The sequence below is a fragment of the Podarcis pityusensis genome, assembly GCF_964106645.2.
Source record: "Podarcis pityusensis genome assembly, chromosome: 5".
NCBI lineage: Eukaryota > Metazoa > Chordata > Lepidosauria > Squamata > Lacertidae > Podarcis > Podarcis pityusensis.
In genome coordinates this window covers 54,008,095-54,030,902 of record NC_138032.1, presented here as the reverse complement: position 1 = coordinate 54,030,902, position 22,808 = coordinate 54,008,095, and the positions used below count along the sequence as shown (strand labels likewise).

General features: G+C 40.6%; 1 long non-coding RNA gene across 2 annotated transcripts in view; it reads left to right on the top strand.

The window, feature by feature from the left end:
• LOC308477331 overlaps positions 1 to 16,511 on the top strand; it is a 36,895-nt gene extending 20,384 nt beyond the window's left edge. The window contains exons 1-4 of one of the 2 annotated variants that reach the window (XR_013986496.1): positions 6,252 to 6,357; positions 7,694 to 7,835; positions 10,887 to 10,947; positions 15,814 to 16,511. This is a non-coding gene — a long non-coding RNA (uncharacterized lncRNA). Of the gene's footprint in view, positions 1 to 6,251; positions 6,358 to 7,693; positions 7,836 to 10,886; positions 10,948 to 15,813 lie in introns of those variants that run through there. The other variant, XR_013986495.1, reaches the window with a different exon arrangement.
• Positions 16,512 to 22,808: the final 6,297 nt, after the last annotated feature.

Below are 22,808 nucleotides of genomic sequence, written 5' to 3'. Positions count from 1 at the left end.
GCCTTATGTATGCACAAAAGACATGGTCTCTTTTGCTGATGGCACCCTAATCAAGAAATGCCCTCCCCCCCCCCCAAAAGCAATATTTGGGGCAGACACTATTTTTTCAGCACCCAGTCAAAACCTGGGTGTTTTAGATTATAATCTATAACACCCAGATTAGTACAACCAGGTGTTTTAGGTTATAATAATTATTTTATTATTTATACCCTGCCCATATGGCTGGCTTGCCCCAGATTGTAGTATTTTCAACTGGTTGAGGGGTTTTGTTCCTCTTCGTTTTATTGCATTGTTGTTTTGTATTTAGAATGCATTTGTAATTTTGAACTCATTCATATTCAGCCCTGAGATCTATTTGTAAAGGTTGGTTTATACAGTTAAATAAAGAGGGTTCATTTAAAAATATCAAGAGAATAAAGATGTCTTAACCTGGTGCTTAAAACAACAATGCAGGCATCAGATGAATTTCCCTGGGGAGGCAATTCTCTAAATATTGAAAAAGCTTATTTGATGTCCTCCTGTACATTGGCAAAGTACTGCACAAAAAGAATCCTGTTGGGAGTGAAGATTTGATCCCACTTATTGCTTTTCTTCCATGTGCCTGCCAATGCACACATGCTCATCGATAGCATAGACATATAGAGTTTTCCCAGAATGCACAAAGAACTTCACATGCTTCATATAAATAATACGTAGAAGCAATTGCTGAGAGATAAGAATTGGTAAGTAGCTTCTGCTCATCTAAATCTGATGAACCTCAGTAGTCTAGCACTGTAGCATAGAAACTAGAATGATTGTTGCCATTATTAGTTTATACAATGCTTTGACAGCCTAGTCCCAAGCAGGCTTCCTTGCCTCCATGTTGCTGTGCAGCCTGGATGTACAGTGGGCTTGCTTGCATGTTTGTTAGCTTTTGCCTTCCCAGTAATGCATCCACTGCTGAAATCATGGCCAACATTCACCCCTTCTCATCTCATTAGAAACAATCATGTGCTAGCTTAGAGTGAAACACCTATTTGGTAATGTTAAGCATAATGTTCTTTAGTCCAGAAAAGAGTGGCTATGCCAGCAGTAAGCATCTTGTTTTGGCCTTTGCCAAACCCAAGCTTACTCCAGAACCTGCAATTTACAGGAAAAGTCCCACTAAGGACTCTTTAGATCATAAAAGACATGATAGTGTTCCAAAACTCTACACTTCACATTGGTATTTATTCCAATCATGGCTTTCATGTGTTGTAGCTGTTCTGCTTTTATAAGGATTAATTAACGAGTCTGGTATTTTTATAAGGGGCTGATATCACAGACGTACATGTGTTTGGTAAAGGGAAGCTTCAGTGTCTTCAAACTATGGAAGTACTATGGGATCCTAAACCATTGTTGCGAAGCAGCTTGCTCCAACTTCTTTGGGATTTTTCCACGTGAGCCTGAATGTTAAGACGCCCATGGAGAACTGGCTGTTCCTTCTCCTTTTTATTTCCCCCCCTGGAACTGTGGTTTCGACATTTTCTACAACAGCCATTCGGTGTTTACTGCTGTTCCACTGGCCATGGCTGGAGGAGTTATGAGACAGGGTGATGTCATCAAGTAGAATGTGGCAAAGGAGGAGGCCAAAATATCGCCTAATCAACATGTATTGTTGTAATGTTTAACTGGTCTGAACAGCTCCTACCTTATGCCAATGTTTCACACCCACTTTCCTTTACAAGGAGCCTGTGAAAAGTGACGTGAAGGGAAGAGAAAGATTATGAGAGGCCCTTAGGTGCAGCAGGGTTTTTTTGGAGTTAAGAGGAAAAGCCTCCACCAGAAATGGTGCAAATTAAGAAAACTTTCTTTTTGTGGCAACTTGTGGGAGGCTTGTCTTATTAATTAGCTCTGATCAACAGAGAATTAACTCATCCAGTCTTAAGACAGATGTAGGAGAAGACAGTAGAGCTCCAAGCACAATGTCTCAATGTATATTGAGATTTAATGGCAGGAAACACAAATTGCCCAGAATGAAGAGTGCAGAGACAAACACTTCTATAAAGGTTGCATTTAAATATAACTTGAGGATCTGTGTCAATATCACAACTACCAAGTGTTTGTGCAGGTGTAACCTATGCACACAGTGAGAAAATGTGTCCTGTCCGCTGCCAAGGGCCAAACAACCTCAGGTGTGTATTTTGTGGTTTGAAAATAAAATCATACAAATGCCCCCCCTTTGAAGGTGAAATATGCATGTCTGGACCCTAATGAGTGTTTCCATTTCCAGATGCATGATGTGGCCAACATTGCCCTCTGCAAGACTTGTGAGGACACTATCATGCTGCAAAACACACATCAGCCACAGTCCTATTACCTGGAATTACTCGTTGAATTCAATAGCACTTATGTCTCAGTAGACACATAAAGGATTTCCACTGACTGTCATATATGAACTCGGAGACATATGGAATTGTAGTAATTTGAGAACTACTCCTAAGAACATAAAAAGAACTCTGCTGGATTAAACCAGAGGTTTATCTAATCCAGCATTCTGTTCTCACAGTGGCACTCTGGCTCCCCATGGGAAGCCTACAGGTAGGACATGAGTTCAATAGCAACCTCCTGTTTGTGAACCCCAGCAACTAGTATTCCAAGTCATACCACCTCTGAGAGCCAATGTGGTGTAGTGGTTTGAATGCTGGACAAGGACCTGGGAGACCAGAGTTCAAATCCCACTAAACTCGCTGAGTGACTTGAGCCAGACATAGTCTCTCACTGCGCAGCTAAAAGTCTTTGCAATAGAAGATCTGTTTAGTTGGGTACCAACCCATCACTACAATTTACGCTAGCAAATTCCATAGTTTAGCTATGTGTGTAGAAGTACATGCTTTTGTATTGCCTAGCTTTATTGGATGACCTCAGATTCCAGTATTATGAGCTAGGGCTCTTCAGAGCTATTTTAAATTTTCCTCCATGGAACTCACATTGATGTAGGAAATGGCATGAAAGCTGTGTGTGGATTGCCACGTTCCTTCATGAAATTCATTGTATGTACCCAAGGTATGTACACCATTGCATGTACACTGTCAAACAACCTCTCCCACTCAACTTATACAATCAAAATGGCACACGTTAAGTTTTCAAACCATTTTTGACCACTATACTTCCAAAGTGAATTTTCGAGGATTCGGGATTCCGAAACCTTCTGAGTCATCCAGTTTTCTACTTCAGAAGGAATGCCTTTCTACATCTGCTCTAACAACATGGCTCCCCAATTTGAGCTGCTTCCAGTTTTGTTGAATTTCTCCCCCCTGTCTTGCTTAGTGATCCCAGTTTTTCTGCATCTGACTCCCCTTTATGCCATAACAGTACACCAGGTACTTTCTTTCATAATGAGTTAAAATAACCATTACCTCTGGTCAGGTTGATACAAGCATAAAGACTATGTCTATGGCATAGTCATTTACACTACCCCAATTACTGGTGCTTATGTGAGCCAACAATATGCATTTATAGGGTGTTAACATGTTGGTTAGATTTGATTGTGCAAAAGTGTTTGGTTCTCCACTAGCATGCGTTTTGGTTTTTGAAAAACAAACGAGAACATAGACATGATATACTAAAACTATAAAACTCTTTTTTTTAAAGACAGATGAGAAATAATGGTTGTTTGTTATAACTTATATAGTGCTTGAGAAGTATTGCTGTACAGTGGTACCTCGGGTTAAGTACTTAATTCATTCCGGAGGTCCGTACTTAACCTGAAACAGTTCTTAACCTGAAGCACCACTTTAGCTAATGGGGCCTCCTGCTGCTGCCACGCCACTGGAGCACGATTTCTGTTCTCATCCTGAAGCAAAGTTCTTAACCTGAAGCACTATTTTCTGGGTTAGCGGAATCTGTAACTTAAAGCGTATGTGACCTGAAGCGTATGTAACCCGAGGTACCACTGTATTGGCATAGATTAGCCAGAGGTCTGAGTCTAAAATAGTGAAATGTTCTCATTTTTATGCATAGCTCAATCATACAAGCTTTGGATTTTAAAGAACCACAGTTGTGAGCTCATGTAGTTTGGGAGATCTGTCTGAACCAAGTGCATTTTGATTTCCTCCACATTCCTATGGCTGCTTTTATACCAATCCACCTGGTCTAGTGCTAGAAACATGCATTGCCTTTGAGAAGTCAATCCTGTAGCATTTGGCATTGCCTGCTATACCACCTGCCTTTCTGTTTGTTTCTCTCTCTCGCTCACTCACTCTCTCTGTGTGCAACCAGAACATTAAACAAGAACCAGCTTGCTTGACCTAATTAGGCTTATAAAATGGAAGGATGCCATTCTGCATCTCATTATAGCCTTCATAGTACAGAAGATAAAAGACAGATGAAGGAAACTTTCTTAAACCAATTGTTTATGTTCTCAAAAAAGTGTAGATAACTTCTATCTGGAGGGATTTCAAGGCCCCAAGAGGCTATGAAAATGAATTGTTTTCAACATAAGCAACTCACATCTTTGCGGGCCCATGCTCAGCAGGCTGGGGGCCACTGGGGGGGCGTAGAAGCAGCAAAATGGCTTGGAATCAAAATGGCCACAGCTTTATTGATTACAGATATAATCAATCTGTAATCAATTTGGCATAGGCATTGGGTATGTATCCTGAATGAGCCAACCTGGTTGCTGGCTGATAACTCCTTTAGGATCGATCCTAGTTTACGATCACCCCGAGATGCAAATCAAATAGGGCGATCCCTCCAGATTACCATTTTGGGGTGTTCTCTGGCCCATTAGACCTAGTCTTACCAAATGCATCAGTTCCATTTTGGAGACATGGCTAGGTAATCTGGAATGCCAATTCTGTGAGGGCATTCAGGTAATATTTTCAGAAGCATCCCTGGGGATATAACATCCCAGCTCACAGGACTGAATATCAAAGTTCCACTATGAGGGCACATTCATAATGTTTCTAAGCCACAGTAATGGACTGGGCCTTTTCATACAATGAAAGAGAGATTATCCATGTCATGACATGATAAGAACACAGGAAGCTTCTTTACACTGAGCCAGAGCACTAGTCCTTCCAGCTCAGTATTATTTACACTGATTGCAAGTGGCTCTCCAGGGTTTCAGATAGGAGACATTTGCATCCAACATGCAAGGCAGATGCTCTACCACTGAGCTACAGACCTCCCTGTGTTTTTGCATAGCAGAAGAACATCCAGCCAGAAAGCAGCAGCAACAATAATAACAGTGGCAACCATATTCAGGATCACTGAAGAAGCATTTGTTTGTTTCATTCCTTACAATCTCAAAATTATGAGTGAGTTTATTTTAATATATTTTAAACAATTATATAAAAGGCATTCAGATCCATCTCAGCTGCAATTAGAAATGCAAACAGAAACCAGAAAATCTTTATCAGGAAATCATGGGATGTTGGCAAAATCTTATGCCTTTTAAGGCATAAAGAAAAATTGTATGCAGTATTTAACAATAAAAAGCAATGCATATGTTATACCCACACACAATATTATAATGTTTGCTGCAACTGTATCATCATCATCATCGTCGTCTGTGATCTGTGCTGTATTATACCACTTTGAATTATAGAACTGATCTTAACAGGCTGGAAAGCTATATATAGTATGGTGTAATTGATTTCAGCTACTTAAATGAATCTTCAATGCACATGGTATCCTAACTATATAGATGTCCTAATATTTCTTTGATAAATGCATTCACCACTACCTGAGAAACTAGTGAACTATGAATAAATATCACAGTTTCCAGAGCTGCCCCTCGCCCCTTTTTTAATTGGACCACATATTGGAGGTCAACACATTTCACATAATTAGCTCTCAAATAAATGATTTGGAGGTTTTCCTCTGAAGAAATTTGCTGTATGTCCTCCTTAATTTAGCTTTTGACAGGCAGGTGAAGAAACAGTGTTTTGTGCATAATTTCAGGGGTACAGGACCACACTCCTTACATTTCCATCCATAAACATCTTACCTCATTTCTGGTGTGTGATGACACAAGTCTATACCAAATGTTATGCGGTGCTGTGTGGCTACCCGTTCAGGCAAATGAAAGGTGCCCTTCATAACCAAAAGCTCTGGACTTTATAGTGGTCCATTCGCTCACCTTTTAAGAGATTTCAGAGAGAACACTCAAGTCATTGTTCAGACGTATTTGCAGAAGGAGAAGAAAAAAAAGAGACCAGGTTAAAGTTGGATTGGTTTTCCCCCTAAAGTTTGAAGGACTGCTGCAGATTTGCAAGACAGCTTAACGGTGGCAATTAAACACTTTCTGGGGGCACCTGTTTTTCCACATGGGTGTGTGGTCAGCGCCCACCACCTTCGTTTGCATGCCAAAAATGGGTCAAAGAAGTTTGCAAGGTAATGCAATTAATTAATTTATGTCTCGTTTTCATGTCCAGCCATATGGCAAAATTATCCCTCAGAGTGACTTACCATATACAGTATATAGCAAGTTGCTCTGAGGGATCATTTTGGTTCATATATATGAACCATATATATAATCATTGCTTTAAAAAAGAACTATAGGAAAATCAGAATAAAACATAAACTAGTGAAGTTTGTGGTCAGAAGAGAAAATAATATGAATTTATAATGGATATACTGACTCATTATACTACCGACTGACTTATTTTGTATGATATTTTGTCTAATATAAGCATTTTTGCAAGCAATGTTCCTGAACGGAATGCATTTTTATACTTTATTTTCAGGCACATAGACATTTTTGTATTCTTTGGTGGGAGAACAGTATTGCAAAATTCAGAGAAGTACAGATTTCAGGGGGGAAGTTTGTTTCAGTTTATGTATTGCTTCAGAACATGTGGATCTGGAAGGTTTGGATTAAAATACAAGCCAAACCAATTTCTCATCCATTCCTGGTAGCAGGCACCTATTAATAAGAATAACTTTAAAATATAGGGTAAATGGAAACTCCGTGAGACAGTGCATTGTGATTTGCACTCATGGCCTTGTGTTGTTGTTGTTACTGAAACAATAATCAATAATTGGTTAAATCAGTTGTTGCTTTAAGATCACAACAAAAGACTTTTTATGAAGGCAGATAGTAACTTCAGCATACATTGGTTCTATTTGTTCTTGTTGCTGGACAAGTCATTCAGAACTTGGTTTACTGGGGGATGACAAGTCTTACACAAAAGTTCTTTTCAGTCAGTGCAATGAAAATAGACTAAAGCTGTCCACAAAAGGCATGCTGACTGACACAGCAATGAAGGCCTACTGTAAGGAACAAGCCTTGAAAGATGCAGCTTCAGTTTCTACAAATGGCCACCCAACTCCAGCTACACCTTGAAGACACACACATTGTTTATTTTTGTCTGGGATTTGCACTATGATTGATGCATGCTCAGAACAGAAGGTCTGTATTATTGACTGAGCAAAGAAAACAGTGCAAGGCATTAAGAACATCTGAAGCTGAAAGCAAAGATTAGTTAGCTAACTAACAAGGAAGGCCTATCTTCTGAATACATTTTCAGACCAGGCTCGAAAAAAAATCAGGCGTCCTATGGATGGCCCAAACCTGAGACCTCAGTCAAATGACTGCATTTGTTTTTCCAGCTTGGGTATGGGCAATCCTCAAATCCTTTGTATCGTTTTTGTGTGTGACAGCACACAATGTATGATATTATTTATATGGAGGGGTACTTCCTAATCCACCTCTCATCATTCTCATCAGCTTGGGGGTTGGAGAGGGAAGCATCCCTTGTGATTCCAGACACTGGACAGCGGTGGAGGCATGCAGCTAACGACAGCTCCCTCGGCACACCTCCAGGTGCCCACGTATCAGTTACTCTTCCAATCAGTCGATTAAAGCCAGGGTGAGTTCACCCTCAGGGGAAACTGGGATATATACTCCCTTTTGTCTGAACTTCTTATGATACCTGCCCAGATTGATTTTACCAATCCTGTTTGTTGCAGTTCCTTGAGTTTGGTAATTTAATAAAGCTCTGGCTTTTCATGTCTTCCTTCCTGGGTGTGGGGCAATCTGATACTCCCTGCTCTAAACAATAGAGCTGTTTAGAATGCTGAAACTTACGACAAAAAGGGTGGGGAAATTGTGACGTACTCTGTAGAGAAACACTTGGCAAAGTGCAGGAAATTTATGAAGAATTTAGAAGGGAAAATGGAATCTGGGAGGCCACTGTAATTAATGCACAGAATAATTTTGGAATTGTCTTGGTAGATGCTGACTTGTCTTAATCAGCCCAACCCTTACAATGAATATTATGCCATACATGATGCATGCATGTTTACAAAATAATGAGAACTTTTCCAAAGCTATTTACTGAGTTTCTGGAATGGTTGAGCTGTTCAGTGAAAGTGCATGCATACACACAAACAATGGCATATGGGAATAGTGTTGACAGCAAACCCCCTTAGCTTTTGCTGATGACCAATATTTGATATTTCCTAATGATACTATGGAATTAGAGAGTGAAAAGGAATAGCCAGAGCAAAATCATGTGGAATTGGACAGGAAATTAGTATCTCAAAAATGAAATGGATGTATAATTAAGAATCCCTAGGATGCTCTGTAAAAAAATCAGTGAAGAAATGGAAGAATCTAAGGGTTACACATACATTAATCAACAAATGACTAAACCAACATTTTATGATGTGAATGCAGTGTAAGTAGGCCAACTTTAGCAGGATAAAATTATCATTAGTTGAGGGATTGCTATTAAAGAGTAGAAGATGACTCACCACTTATCCAATATGGCTACTGTTATCTACATCAAATAATATGATGGGGAACCTGTGGCCTATTCGATGTTGTTGGAAGGGAGCCTGTGAGCCTGCATGGGATGATATTTGTAGCCCAATAACATCTGAAAGGCCACAAGTTCCCCATCACCGGTGTAAAGTGCTGGCCAACAACATTATGTATGCATGCACTTAGCCGCTACACTACTGCAGGTCAAAACTGCTCAGGCCACTGGAAACAGGAATGCTTTTTATATGGGAATGGGGCTAGTCAGAAATTCTTGAGATCCAGACCATGACTCTGAATGAAGATGAAATTCCAGTACCCATGATCCAAAGGTCAAGGGCTCCATTAAATGTAATCTAGCCCATATTTTAACCAAGGCCAATCTCTAGATATAGATTCAAAACAAAACACTCTCTCCCTGCATTGTGCTGCTCTACACCTTTTGCCTCAAGGCAACGAGTTATCTAGTCTGACTTTCGTAATATTTTGGCATTGTCCTCCCACAAGCTGATTTAGTACTTGGAGACGTTAATAATTAAACTGTTGGTTCTATATTAACTGAGGCCCTTGGCTTGGTCTTTCGGCTTTATTAAATGCCTCCTTCTTTGAACAGCCACATAAAAGTGATATATGGCCTCTCTTTACAAGCCAGCCACCTAGTAGCATTATGCTTTATATTACTTTGGCAACGCAAAACCCTCCCTGGTTAAATATAGAAGCATAACACAGATAAGACTAAGTAAGATGGCTTCTATGAAATCACCCAGCCTGGACTCTGTTAAGATAAGCAGGCTGAGGGAATAAGGGGGAAAGAATGTCGTGCCAAACAGTTCTGTCTTCCCCACCTTATGAAGAACAGAATAGGAAACATGAAAACAAATGGAGCTGAGGCCAAAGATATAAGTGGTCAGGTCTAGTCATGATAACACAACGAGAAGCTGTTGGCATTCGCTGGAGAAGTTTAATGGGGCTGTGAACTGTTACCTTGGCATGGGCTGTACTTTTAAAGATTCTTCTGTCAAGAAATGAAGCAATTGCGCTCTCTCTGTCTCTCTCACTTTTATAATGTATCCCTGGAAGATTCTTTTCAAAGAAAACTAGCTGGAAATTTGCATGATGGCTTTGGGAAGCTATCATATATTTCTGGTATATGTGTGTGTTGCATGAAATAAATGTTTAAAGTTAGTTGGAGACTGGGGCGGGAAATAATATCTCAGTGCCATTATTACTATATCTTATGGTGAAATCTTATGGTGAAGAGCAGATAAAAAATGAATATACAGCATATACAGAAACATAATAAAACATCAAACATAAAAAAAAAAATCCCTCTACATCTTCATCATCTTGGGGAAACGTATGGGCTTTTTTGCAAACTCATTTTGGTACAGCCATATATCATGGGACTCAATAAACTAGAGATGTGCCAGTGTTTGTATGAGCAAAGTTAAATAAAAAGCAGCCTTTTAAAATATTTTTTATCAACAGCTTTCAGTTCTTTTTTTCTTTCTTCGTTTTTCAAGTGATTATCAATCGGGAGGATGTCCCATAGATTTCATGGATCCTCTTCCTGCCAAACAGGAAGGACATTTTAGCCACCACATCATATTGTTGCTGGCCTGCTTTAATTCAGCCGGTACAAATTTCCCCATTGAAAAATAATGCTATTTAGCCAATTATGTCAGCATGAATTGTACATAAAAGACAGAAGATTATGTCTGACTTTCTCTAAGAAGTCTCTTCTATTGGACATTGTAGCCGCCAAGTGAAAAAAGCCAGCTCAAAGACTGAGTGATATGAATTCAGTGTTTAGAAAGAGAGAGATATCGCCCCCTCCCTTTCCTGTGCCATTTTGACATTACCTAAGATTAAAACATTAAGTACTTCTTTAACTAATATAACTCTGAGATGTTGTGAAACAATACTCAAGGTCTGGGGTGATATAAGAACTGTGAGGATCCATATAAAATGAAGAGAATACACCAGCATTTGTGAATTGGGCGAGTGTTTTTACAATTGTGTGATACTTGAGCACAATTTGATAATCAGTATGTGGTCTGTGTACAAGGGAAATGATGCTGCTGTTGAAAAGTTATTGCAAACTTCTTTAAACATCTAACACACATTCTACTAATCCAATCCTCTACTTTGCACCTAGATGCCCACCTACAATTCCATCCGACCCTCAATGGACACATGGCACAACCATTTTCCATTTTGTAAGTTTTTGAACTATTTGAAAATGCAGTACCTGCTTTCCCTGTTTGAACTGCGTTTCGTACAGCCCTACCTGACTTCTAATGCCTTAATAATCTTCACTGTCATCTTTTTTTTATTTCTCAACATTACTGCACTCTAAGCAAGTTCTTATTAGTGCTTCATTGAGCCAGAACCATTGCTTCCCAGATTTTACATATGTTTCTGCAAGGACAACCTAAAGATTGCCTTAATTCTTTTTGTTCTGCATTACCACATCACCGGTTTTCTCTATAACTCCTGAATATTACTGGTGTTCAGTGGTAAGTACTGTTCATTATATTGTCAAAACAACATATCTGAAAAGCTATGAACATTATGTATTGATCAGTGGTTCGAGACCAGTTCTCCATTTGATCTTCTTTGAGGATCTAGAACACATTAGCAGTTCCCAGTTATTTGATCCCCTGCTGCAAGGGAATTTCAGGGATTTTTTAAATGGAAAATATGTTTATTTGACTAGAGAAGTTAAGGTTCAACAAATAATAATTACACCTCCTTTTTTTTACTTACTAAGAAAAAAAGTTCACCCAGCTTTCCCAAAGGTAAAAAAGAGACTGTTTCATAGCTAATTAAGAAGCAAACCACACTGTGAGTCTTCTTAGTTTCATAATTATAAATTGTGACCTCCATGATTGCTTCTGTGTTTCTGTATGTATTTGGGGAGGAGAATGGGGGAAAGGAGATCAGAGTTTTATCATAAACGGTTGTAATGGGATTCAAACTGAATGCATTCTTGGGAAAGAAAATCTATTTATAAAATCTATAAACCAGGTCACATTCCTGAAATGGATCATAATGATTCAAAATAAGTAGTTCACCCTTGGCATATTTTTTTTCACTTCTTTGAAGTGCTTCAACAATTCTTCAAAGTGAAAAATTATTAACTGCAACCCAAAATAAATGTTCATCTGTTAAGATCATCCCTGAATCTGTGATGTATTTGACATAAAATATCTTCATACGAGTCCAATATACACATACAAAAAGCAGCAAGATAATATTAGAAACAACTCACTGTTAGGATAATGATTTACCAAATAGAATCCTTGCTGTCCATCAATATTAAAATAAATAGCTCTGAATTGTTCTTGGCTTTAGAACAATACAGGATCGAATAGTGGCAAACATATTTCTGTCACCACTGGAGACAGGAAATGGAGTGCTTTTAGAAACCTCCAGAAAAGTTTTACAAACAAATTCAGAGCAGGCAACCACCATTGTTCTGAATGAGTAAGGACCAGTCGGCACATGGAATAAATCTTCCATACATTGATCCCTTCATAATTAGGTTCCATATGTACAAAAGGATGAAACGCATGTACAGTTCATTTGCCACGATGGGACTACATGCGTGGCACTGATTGAACTGATAGACAGAGTTATCAGGTCTGACAGCACCAACCATCGCTATCAGCATATGTCTGGCAGGTGAGAACTCACAGATTCTCGCCCTCTGCTGTGCTCAAAGATCTTTGGATCAGAGCCTAGGAATTTAAGAACTCACTGTACAAAGGCAAGGCACACAACATCGTTCAAAGCCTTTAGGAATAAAGCGTGTTCTCCTTCATGGAGAGCACGTGTTGCGGTGGGGACTGACAGGACACTCCAAAGTTGTGGGGCGGGCTAATTGATCGCTGGCCACTGATGCGATTGGGCTTCCTTTGTTGTTGGGAAGAAGTTAATGTTGCCATTTGTTGACTGACAGCAAGAAATGCTAAAACTCCTTGCACAAGGCTAGGGCTTCCTCTTTTCACCCATGCATCGGATTGCCCCCCCCCCCATATTTAGGGTTGTTTGCTTTGACCTTGCTATGCCGGTCATGGGGTCATCTGCTCTTGGGGCAGGGGCCCGTTAGGATTTTTGTCCATCTGGCTGATTGGCTGGGGCCATTTGGTTTTTGCCTACTGCGTAGCAAATCGTCACAACTTGTAAGGTTGCAGTTAGGCATTGGTTTATGGCTTGGTTGGTTGAGGGGCATGGATTGGCTGTGCCTGCCCCTCTAATGCTGCTGCTACAAGGGATTCCGTTAAAGGAATCAGGGGCTAACTATTGCTTTTGTCCACCCTAGCAAGGGGCTCGGGCCATGCAAATGACCCTGGTTGCATTTGGGGAGGGCTGAGGGCAGGTTCCCTGCTCTGTCGCTACCCCCAAGTGTATTCCCTTTTTCTGACTTTCGCAGGCGTGTGGAATGTCAGTCTGTCCCCCATGGGGGGGGGGGCAGATAGTCGCAACCAATGCCTAAGCAACCACTCACATTTTTGTATTTTAATAAATTTGTGGCCAAAATTATGCCAAAAACCTTAAACAAAAATTCCTGTGTGATATGTGAGTTATTGGGGTGGCCCTGGGGACCTTGTCATGCAACCAGTCCATATTGCAAGGGTCACTTCAATCAGTCAAAGACCTTAATTTCAGACCACAGTGTAATCAAAGAACTTGTAAGGAACAACAGCCTTCTCCATACAAACTGAACCTAACAAGCTTTATGTTGAAGCATAATCTGTAGAATTTTCCTAGAAAGCACATTTCGCTACAGTTTGGGTAAAATGTGAGTTTTGGTTCTGCCTTATAAATAAAAGAGCAGTCTTCCTATGAGGTCAGGAAGTTTGAGCAGTCTCACTATTTCCAAAATGTACCTGCATGTGGTTCATATCAATCTGATTTCAACCTCAAGTACAAGAACTGACCCAAACCTGTTGAGGTGTAAAGAAATGGAAGAATGCAAAGACCCAACAGAAATTATTGTTTAGGTCCCTCAAAGTAATAAAACCCAAGAGACATGCATGGGACTGAATCACTCATTTGAAAACACCCAAATCACTTAGACCTTTAGGGATAAGACTTTGTCACGTGAAATTTGCTTAGACAGAATGTGTATGCTGTGGGATTCAAAGAAGGGATTCTAGGCATGCATTTCTGCAACCCAGGCAATGCCATGTACCCTGCTGAAACTTTTGATAATAGTATATTGGAGGAAGGCAATATAGGAAGTTGCATTACAGTGATCTAACCTTCACTTACACTGTTTCTTCCAGCAGGCATTCCTAGAAGCTCCAGTACTCTGGCTGGCTTCCATAGAACTAACAAACCCAGCAGGGTCTTATATTTCCAAATTACAGCAAGCACCGAGGTCAACATCAAGCAAACAAAACTTGATATTTTAAAACTCCTAGAACTGCAGTTCCCACTTAGTTGCTTGCTATTTCATTTATATGTATGATAACAAGTGCGGCCCTTACTGGGATTTGATACTTTTGAACAGACCACCAACCCGTTTGAAGAATCTTGCACTTAGGGAGATAGAAACTTAGGTGAACATCACTTTGAAAAATAATAGATCCAGTTCCCAGGGTACCAGCATACAAATCACATTGCAAATGCAATAATATTGTATAGTTCCAACTATACAATGAGCTGGAAAGTTGGCTTTTCTGGGTAGCTCCACTGTCAGATTTCTGTTCCTACATAAATGTACTTTGGCTTGATAATGGGAACTGATTTTGCAATATGTGAATGATTTATTTATTTTTAAAATGTGAATGGCCCGTGTGAGATTAGTGTTGCTTTTCAAATAATTAACCATCTTGCAGAATGTAACCAACATCTGATTATGTGTTTCTCAGCTACTTATAGCCCAATGTGAGGCATACAAGGCTCATCTATTCATTCAGGCATTTGCTGGCTATTAATACCAAGCTTTTGTGGTAACTTGAGATATATGCTGATGCATTTTACTGTATTCCATTTTAAAGTGTAGATTTTACTGATTATTTCAGTAATTTTACGTACATTGTGAACCAACTTGGTACCTTTAATGAACGGCACCAAGCTGTTTCAAATCAATAAATACATATGCCATCGTCTTCCCCTCTCCTGCTGAACCCAATGCAATACTTTGGGGGAGAACTGTTCTGTTTCCAGTGCTTTCAAATTTCAGTGGCACCCTGTGTAATGCCAAAATTCAGTGCCACTGCCACCCCGCTTCTCAGTCAATAGTCTGCAGCAAGATCACTGCAACTTCCATTCAGCAAAAGGCAAATGATGGTTTGGCTAGAGATTGTGGTAGAAGACAAATGACAAGATACAAAATTCAGTTTTGATTGTCAGATCCCAGCAGGAAAAATATGTCAAAATGTTCTTCCAAGTACAAGTTTCCCTGTGCTCTTTTGGTTTAACTCAAATGCCCACCTGTATCTTCATTCCCACTTCACTGCAGCCTAAAGGAAGCTTCACCTTCCTTTACATCCTTTTGCCATATGAAATCCCTGAGAAGTAACATGGGCCGCTGGAAATTAAAATGGTCCAGTGCTACGGTGTAAGTCTTGCAAAGGATGCTTCTGTTTTCCTCACATTAGCCCAAGCTTCTGAGTGATTTAAACATTTGTTAGAATTTTTTCCTGGAATCCTAAAGTTTAATTTGGAAGACTGTCATGGAGAAAGGATAGCAATGAGCGCATAACACAAAAATTACAGTAGCTAAGGAGAGAAAGAACGAGGGAGAGGGAGACAGATTTACTAGCGGGCAATGATGGCAAATTCCACGTCTGCATAAAAATAAAAATGCATTTGTTTCACAACATTTCCACTTGCTTTGGATTCAGATTCTAGATTTCAAGTGAGTAGCATCAGGGCAAAACAAAATGTCTCTTGATGTACTTTGCCAAGTATCAGAAAAGAGGTTCTCCTCTCAAGTGAACCAAACACAATGTCATAACTTGGATACACATGCTCTAAGTTTGTTTTTATTATGTAAGTAAATTGCATTTGTCTATTATTTTCTGCCAGTCATTTCTGTCTTCACTTTTTTGTGCTACTTGTCTTAAAAGAAAACGAATCAACAGCAAAGAACACCATAAATCTTGCTTCCCTGGCAAATTTGCACCTACGAAGAAAGGCACAAAACAGAGCAGAGTCGGACATCAGACATCTCCAACCAAGTTACTATGATAGCACTATGAGGAACAACATGAAGAAGCTTTTATCCATGCCTGGATGGTTCTTTGGTTAGCATATATATTTGGTATCAAATGGTGTCTGGTAGCTGTGCAAGCCACAATAATGTTGATTTCTGAGAGTTGTGCCAGTCAGAAGTGTCAGCTGAACTATGTTATAGACCTAACAGAAATCAAAATGGACATCATAAGGAATTAAGCAGCAGTCCGAAAAAGTTGTACCTGATCATAATAAGCTAGGAGAGTCAAATAGCATGGAAAGAAGAGAACAAGTATCAAATGTGTGGGGTTCAGTAATTGTTTTTGTTATTTTGGTGGTTTCACCCCCTTGAGATTAAAAAGTGTTTGTTGTTTCATTCTCTTAGCAAACGCCCCAGGAATGTTGAGTTCTAGTCCATTTCTCTCTATCAGAAACAAAAACCTGCAGCAGCCTATAAACTGACAAAGCTTTTTTTCTAAATTATAATGAGCCTTGTGGCACTTCAAAGTCAAACAATCCTCATTTTATTTCTTTTAAACTTGTGTCCTGTCTTTTGAGAATATTGTACTCAGGGTGGTTTACACTACATACTAATGGCAAAATGCATGCCAAAAATCACATAGCTGTAATAACAATTCAAAATATAAGAAATAAATTAATAATAATAATAGTAATAGTAATAATAGTAGTAGTAATAATAATGCAGTTCAGGGATCTATTTCACATATTGTCATGAACTGGCAGGGCTACAGGGAGGAGGAAGAAGATCCTGGTGAGGGGTGTAGCTGGGACAGGGACACACCAGGGCAAGCTGGGGGTGGAGAAGGAGAGGTTGGTGTAGGAAGTACTCACAGAGTGATGGAAGATGACATGGAGATGAGGGTCAGTACACAGAAAGCAGCAGGACCCACCACCAGAGCCAGAGGGGCCCCTGTCCAGCAGGCTCTGAGGGATTGTGAGCAGCAGTCCAGTCGGGGTGCTCCAGGAGGCTGAGGCAGGCAAGGGCCCACAGCCCAGTTCCCTAGCTGGCCAGGTGGATCTCGCTAGCCCTGGGGTGTGACTCCTCAGCTGGAGTGGGCTTGGAACAGGTGAGGGTCATATGCCTCATCAAGCCCATATGCTGCAGTCAACATGCAGAGTACAAAAGGGCAGCAGAGCTGAGGTGCTGGGTCTACTCAACTGCCCATATTTATGGACCTCAGCTTGGATGCTTTAGGGCTGTGCTTCAGTTTGGACTTTGGATGAATCCTGGGCTGGGGACTTCACATACTAACTTGCCGCTAGGTAGGCCAAGGGGTCGGGACCATAGCTGTCAACTTTTCCCTTTTCTTGTGAGGAATCCTATTTGGAATAAGGGAACTTCCCTTTAAAAAAGGGAAACGTTGACAGCTGTGGCTGGGACACATATAGCATCATGCCATAATAACAAAATTATTAGCAAGCCATAAAATGAATCTACCCCTATCAATTACACATTATTGTGTGCACACATAATCGGGGTAGGGTGAAAAGAATGTATGAAGAGCCCCACTGGCTCATCTAGTTCAGCAACCTGTTCTTAAAGCGGCCAACTAGATGCCTAAGGGAAGCCTATAAGCATCTGATTCTAAATAGTCACTACTGAAGTGTTACAAGAATCATTTAATTCAAAGATAGAAAAACCTATGTTCCTCCAGATGTTGTTGGACTACAGCACCCATCATCCCTGCCAACTGGCCATGGCTGATGAAAGTTGGAGTCCAGGAACCTCTGGAGGGTCACAGGTTCCTTATTCCAGACTTGGTTGCTGGTTCATCTAGCTCTGTTGCATCCACCCTGAGTGGCACCAAGTATCCAGGCTTTCAGACTGGGGATTATCCAATCCCTCCATGGAGATGCTAATAGAGGGCCATAGTTCAGTGGTACAGCATCAGTTCTGGATACAGAAAGTCCCAGGTAGAGCATTTCCAGGTAGGGCTTGGAGGGTCCCCTGCCTGAAACCCTGGAGAGCTAGTACCTGTATGTGATGATGTTTATGATAATTTATTATTTGTACCCTGCCCATCCAGCTGTGTTTCCCCAGCCACTCTAGATCTAGATGGATCAATAATTTGACCCTGTATAAGGCAGCTTCCTATGTTCCTATTGTTGAAACTTGAACCTTTTCTATGCAATGCTCCACTACTAAACCGCAGCCATTCATGTGTGGTTATGTCACTTATGCATAGACCCAAGACACATGGGGGTGCATTAGAGAAAAGGCAGCTTGTACGTAACTAGGGGCACTTGAGTTGTCAGCTGACTGCATGTATTAAAAGAATTAACACATACATAACCGCATTCCCTTCCCGTGCCTCAGCAAGAGATATTAGAATTATTTTCTTATTATCATCATAAACAGCTTTGCGATCTCTACAGGGAAAGAAATCTGTTGCACTCAAGTTTTGGCCTCAATGAAAATACTACAAATTCCCAGGGGAGAAAGGCAGGAAGCATTGTAGCAGAGAAGCAGTTTGCACTATAATTAAGGATTCGTTGGGTCCTAGCTGTAGTAGTTCATAAAATGAGCAACAACAAATATTACACCACGCCAGGTGGGTTGGGAGTTCTGGAAGGACAAAGTCGGATTGTATACTGGAATGATGTCATGTAGAGGCTACAGAGTCTGAGGACACCAGGCCGAGAAAGGAAGTCTGTATGCTCCTGGGACTCTACAATTTCTAATAGCATAAGTCAACTCTTTCTTTAGCTCTCCCCCCACCCCCAAGGTATATAAGATCTTAAAACTGTCACTGGCCGCAATGCTTAGTTTGGCATTTGACCAGGACTGGCGATAACAAGTCTTAATAGAGAATAATTTTTTGGTTCATGCTGCAGCCATCATTCATAAATACCTCTTCTATTTTGTATTACGTGGGGGAATGGCTAAAAATGTTTTAAAATAGAAAACAGCTACAGTTTGAAAGCATTCCTAGATTTTGTTCATTAACAATAAAAGAAAAAAAGGGGAAAGTACCTCTGGGGAGTAACAAAATGATTTGAAGCACTTTCTCCTGAAAGATACAAAGCCAAGTTGACAAACTGTGAATGGACAGGATATGCTTGAACAGCTGATTCAACAGTAAGGCAAATGCCATAGCCAGATCCTAGAATGTAAGGATGGTGACAGGGCATGATCAAGGGTTAAGGGGATTCACAGCAAAGTGCTGTTGTATAGAGTTCCTTCTATAGGCACCTCTTCCAACGTCTGATTCCTTTAAAACAAATTTCCAGTGTTCTGCAGCTAAGTGGCTTCCAACCACCATCTTGGATTTCCTTGAAATGCCTTGGAAGTTAAAGCAGTGGGACAGTGGAGGTGAGGGAAGAATATGGCTGCCATCTGTGGCCAATATGTTTTTGTGGGGGTAGTAACTATAGCTTTCCCCATGCAATGCACTGATAAACATTATTCATTAATGAACATACTATTAAACATGATTTGATAATGAACACAACTTCAGCTGGTGTACCCCCTATGAACTTCCTAGAGTTGGCCACCTCCAAATTGCACTCCTTTTAGCATACTTTTCAGGGCTACTCTTGAAAGGCATCCAGAAAGTTCATCTTATGCAGAATTCAGTAGCTAGACTGCAGATTAGAGCCCATCAATGACATTGTTACACATCAGTGATATAGTTGTGAGTTTGGGGGTGGGAAGGAAGCTGTATGTGAGACCCTTCTAGCCCCTGGATCCAGCAAGTGTTAAAATAGAAGCCAGGCTAGCTTCCTGTGTTGAGGTGATAGCCTGTTGTTGTTGTTTAGTCGTTTAGTCGTGTCCGACTCTTCGTGACCCCATGGACCAGAGCACGCCAGGCACTCCTGTCTTCCACTGCCTCCCACAGTTTGGTCAGACTCATGTTTGTAGCTTCGAGAACACTGTCCAACCATCTCGTCCTCTGTCGTCCCCTTCTCTTTGAGGCCTCAATCTTTCCGAACATCAGGGTCTTTTCCAGGGAGTCTTCTCTTCCCATGAGGTGGCCAAAGTATTGGAGCCTCAGCTTCACGATCTGTCCTTCCAGTGAGCACTCAGTGAGCTGATTTCCTTAAGAATGGATACGTTTGATCTTCTTGCAGTCCATGGGACTCTCAAGAGTCTCCCCCAGCACCATAATTCAAAAGCATCAATTCTTCGGCAATCAGCCTTCTTTATGGTCCAGCTTTTACTTCCATACATCACTACTGGGAAAACCATGGCTTTTACTATACGGACCTTTGTTGGCAAGGTGATGTCTCTGCTTTTTAAGATGCTCTCTAGGTTTGCCATCGCTTTTCTCCCAAGTAGCAGGCGCCTTTTAATTTCGTGACTGCTGTCACCATCTGCAGTGATCATGAAGCCCAAGAAAGTAAAATCTCTCACTGCCTCCATTTCTTCCCCTTCTATTTGCCAGGAGGTGATGGGACCAGTGGCCATGATCTTTGTTTTTTTGTTGTTGAGCTTCAGACCATATTTTGCGCTCTCCTCTTTCACCCTCATTAAAAGGTTCTTTAATTCCTCCTCACTTTCTGCCATCAAGGTTGTGTCATCTGCATATCTGAGGTTGTTGATATTTCTTCCGGCGATCTTAATTCCGGCTTAGGATTCATCCAGCCCAGCCTTTCGCATGATGAATTCTGCATGTAAGTTAAATAAGCAGGGAGACAATATACAGCCTTGCCGTACTCCTTTCCCAATTTTGAATTTTGAATTTTTGGATAGCTGGAGTGATGGGCTATTAAGGGAAACAATGGAAAGGGGCTCTGTGTGAGAAGGTCTGGCCCCTTCCCCCAGCTCATCGTTAGAAGGATGAAGCCAGAGTTTAAAGTGGCAGTGATGTTACCTGGAAGTAAAGCAGCAAGCTGGAGAGAGAGAGAGAGGCAGAACGATGTTTGAGAGCAGTGTTTGAATCCAAGGCTACACCTATGGGACAAACAAGACTTTCTTGGAGTGTTAATGCCGTGAAGCCCTCCATCGTAGGATCAAGTTATATATATGTGTAAACCATATATCCTAAAGACACCACAGTCTCTTCTGTTCCTCATTTCCCACAGGAAATGTGAACCCTGAGTAAGTGCCTGGAAGCACTCAGAGATTGGGGTGGCATGGAACAATATTTTACAAACTCCATTGTCTGTTCTTGAGCCCAATTCAAGGTTCTGGATCTCCCCTTAAAAGCCCTAAATGATCTGAGCCAGAAGACTACAATGGCTGCTAAGGTCTGTGTGGGCATTTCGATGGCAGATTATGATGTGGAACTGCTTCTCAGCAAGCCCCAGAACTCACATGGCCATTATTTGTACTGCTTCTCATTCTACTACAAACAGTGTGATTTTCCCATCCTCATTCAATGACTAGGACAAACGATTTTTCTACTTTGAAGTTAAGTTAAATGTATACCAAAGTGGCGAATTAAGCAGATGAGCAATGAAAATGTTTTTGAAAGATGTGAAATACAGTACCCATAAAATAATAGCAGGAGTCTTGTACTGTAAGATGCACATTCTGACAAGCAGAGAGGGAATTAGTGGACAACCTTAAGATTTTTTTGACTAACCTTTTAAATATATATATCTATATAAGTGAGGGAAAATATTAAACATAGACAAAAACTGTACTGGTATTGAGTGTGAGAGAGGGGAGGGGAATTGTGTTTCTGATCTAGTGCTATATTACGAATGCTAATAAATAGATGCTCGTGATATTTACAGAGCCACATTTTGAAATAGGATTGCAAACAGACTGGGTGTATGTGTTGGGGTGAGATTTTAAATTTCCCAGCAAATTTATTTGCATGGACACTACACTATCAGGGAAGCCTCAGAGGTAAAAAAAAAAAAAAAGGGGGGGGGGGAGAACATAGCTTCCCTTCCCCACACATGAAAATATCTGTATATAGAAGAAAGGTTTATAGCGAGGTTTCTTCATAGCTGTTCCACAAGTGAAGAATAGCCTTTCCCCGAAGACTGAGAAAAGTACAAACTTGTGGCCCAAGCAGAAATTGCATACAATAATTTTCTTTTAGATGGCATTTAGTGGCCAAGAATAAATCATTGGGCAAGTTTAGATAGTATATTTCATGTTTTATGATCTACATTAACTGTTATAGCTTGCTCTGATGCCTTTGGGTAACATATGCTGCAAAGTGCTGTAAAGAAAGTAGCAAATAAAATGAACTGATGGCAATACATATGAGAGGGGAATAAAAGGTTTTAGGTTTTCTTAAAAAAAACATTCAATGCCTTTCAGTTACAAGTTAATGATGGATGGAAAAATCACGCACTTAATGACTTTCAGTCATATTATATGCATGGACATCACAAGGGTGGCCTATAGCATGCAGAGACAGTGAGGCAATTAAGCACATCTTTCTCAGATCAACTGTTCCCTAGTCCCTTGGTGGAACTACTAATTTCCTGAAGAGATTTTCATTCCTTGGGATTCAGTTTACAAATGCAGGAACATAAATACTAGCATGTTTGCATATTTATGTCTCTAGGTCAGTCTACCCCAACCTAGTGCACTCCATATTGTTGTTGGACTACAACGGATATCCTCAGTCCAACATTTGGAGGAGCACAGATCTGGGGAAAGCTGCTGTAGGGCATCTAAACAACCTGGGGCCATTTGACCAGAATGGGCTACAGCCTGTCACAATCGCACCCTGCCGGTGCCCATCAGTCTCAGTTATGTGGCATACACTGGTGAAATGTTCTGTTTATACAAACCTCCATGATCAAGCTAAGCTGTATCCCAGGTCACTTGGACAGAGAGGATTTTCTGAGATGGACATCTAAAAAAACCCTATAGCTATATAGCATACTACTCAAGCAATGCTCTGAAACACTGCCATCTTGTGTCATTTTAAGATATTTAGGGGAGATTATTTTATGCCCA